The sequence below is a fragment of the Cornus florida genome, unplaced genomic scaffold, assembly GCF_030987335.1.
Source record: "Cornus florida cultivar Cherokee Brave unplaced genomic scaffold, ASM3098733v1 CherokeeBrave_3.0.0_Hap2_scaffold_24, whole genome shotgun sequence".
Lineage (NCBI taxonomy): Eukaryota > Viridiplantae > Streptophyta > Magnoliopsida > Cornales > Cornaceae > Cornus > Cornus florida.
This window is the reverse complement of record NW_026775738.1, coordinates 235,001-237,500: the sequence shown is the minus strand read 5'-3', so window position 1 is coordinate 237,500 and position 2,500 is coordinate 235,001.

Sequence of the window (2,500 nt, the reverse complement as noted above, 5' to 3'; positions counted from 1 at the left end):
GAACAAGAAGACCGAGGCATCAAAATTTTTTTTTTTTTTTTTTTTTTTTTTTCGATAAATCCAACCGAGAACAAGAAGACCGAGGCATCCAAAATTTTTTTTTTTTTTTTTTCTTTCCCATATACCAGAGAAAGAACATGAAGACCGAGGCAACCAACAAAAAATAATTTTTTTTTTCTCTTTCCCGGAATTTTTTTTTTTTTTTTTTCGAAATAGCCGAGAAAGAATATGAAGACCGAGGCATCCAACAAAAAATTTTTTTTTTTTTTTTTTCCTAATCTACCCAAGCAAAACAAATAGAAGACCGAGGCATCCAAAAAATTTTTTTTTTTTTTTTTTTTTTTTCGAAAAATTTTTTTTCACAAAAACTTTTTTTTTTTTTTTTTCCCCAAAAAATTTTTTTTTTCGTTCCAAGCTAACCAAGACATCTACTATTCACTAGTAGAGCAATCGAGACTGCAAAGCAAGCAATGGCCTTACTTGCAGCTCTTGGTGCTGAGAACTCCCCCCCCCCTATAGTAGTCTTAAGTAAAACCACAGCTCTGACAGGAGTAGATATTGCATGCCAGCGAGGAGTCGTAATGGGCAAAATTGACTCGGGGGACCTCCAAATCGAATTCCGTTTCGAGCAAAACACTTCTTAGGCTTCAAGGAAGCTCCCATAAAATTTCCAAACCCAAACTCCAAACTTCATTTTTTAGCCTACAATGCCCACGTGCACGCCGGTGTGCACGCAGGGGTGCTTGAGCATGCGGGAGAGGAGCCATAATGGGCAACATTGACTCGGGGGACCTCCAAATCGAAATCCGTCTCGAGCAAAACACTTCTTAAGCTTCTAGGAAGCTCCCATAAAACTTCCAAACCCAAACTCCAAACTTTATTTTTTAGCATACAATGCCCACGTGCACGCCGGGGTGCTTGAGCGTGCGGGCGAGGAGCCATAATGGGCAACATTGACTCGGGGGACCTCCAAATCGAAATCCGTCTCGAGCAAAACACTTCTTAAGCTTCTAGGAAGCTCCCATAAAACTTCCAAACCCAAACTCCAAACTTTATTTTTTAGCATACAATGCCCACGTGCACGCAGGGGTGCTTGAGCATGCGGGAGAGGAGCCATAATGGGCAACATTGACTCGGGGGACCTCCAAATCGAAATCCGTCTCGAGCAAAACACTTCTTAAGCTTCTAGGAAGCTCCCATAAAACTTCCAAACCCAAACTCCAAACTTTATTTTTTAGCATACAATGCCCACGTGCACGCCGGGGTGCTTGAGCGTGCGGGCGAGGAGCCGTAATGGGCAAAATTAACACGGGGGACCTTCAAATCGAAATCCGTCTCGAGCAAAGCACTTCTTAGGCTTCTAGGAAGCTCCCATCAAATTTACAAACCCAAACTCCAAACTTCATTTTTTAGCACACAATGCCCACGTGCACGCGGGGGTGCTTAAGCGTGCGGGCGAGGAGTCATAATGGGCAAAATTAACTCGGGGGACCTCCAAATCGAAATCCGTCTCGAGCAAAGCACTTCTTAGGCTTCTAGGAAGCTCCCATAAAATTTCCAAACCCAAACTCCAAACTTCATTTTTTAGCATACAATGCCCCCGTGCACGCGGGGGTGCTTGAGCGTGCGGGGGAGGAGTCATAATGGGCAAAACTAACTCGGGGGACCTCCAAATCGAAATCCGTCTCGAGCAAAACACTTCTTAGGCTTCTAGGAAGCTCCCATAAAATTTCCGAACCCAAACTCCAAACTTCATTTTTTAGCATACGATGCCCACGTGCACGCCGGGGTGCTTGAGCGTGCGGGCGAGGAGTCATAATGGGCAAAAACTAACTCGTGGGATCTCCAAATCAAAATCCGTCTCGAGCAAAGCATTTCTTAGGCTTCTAGGAAGCTCCCATAAAATTTCCGAACCCAAACTCCAAACTTCATTTTTTAGCATACGATGCCCACGTGCACGCCGGGGTGCACGAGCGTGCGGGCGAGGAGTCGTAATGGGCAAAATTAACTCGGGGGACCTCCAAATCGAAATCCGTCTCGAGCAAAGCATTTCTTAGGCTTCTAGGAAGTTCCCGTAAAATTTTCAAACCCAAACTCCAAACTTCATTTTTTAGCATACGATGCCCACGTGCGCGCCGGTGTGCACGTCGGGGTGCTTGAGCGTGCGCGCGAGGAGCCGTAATTGGCAAAATTAACACGGCGGAAATCTAAATCGAAATCCGTCTCGAGCAAAGCACTTCTTAGTCTTCTAGGAAGCTCCCATAAAATTTTCAAACCCAAACTCCAAACTTCATTTTTTAGCATACGATGCCCACGTGCACGCCGGTGTGCACGAGCATGCGGGCGAGGAGTCGTAATGGGCAAAATTAACTCGGGGGACCTCCAAATCGAAATCCGTCTCGAGCAAAGCATTTCTTAGGCTTCTAGGAAGTTCCCGTAAAATTTTCAAACCCAAACTCCAAACTTCATTTTTTAGCATACGATGCCCACGTGCGCGCCG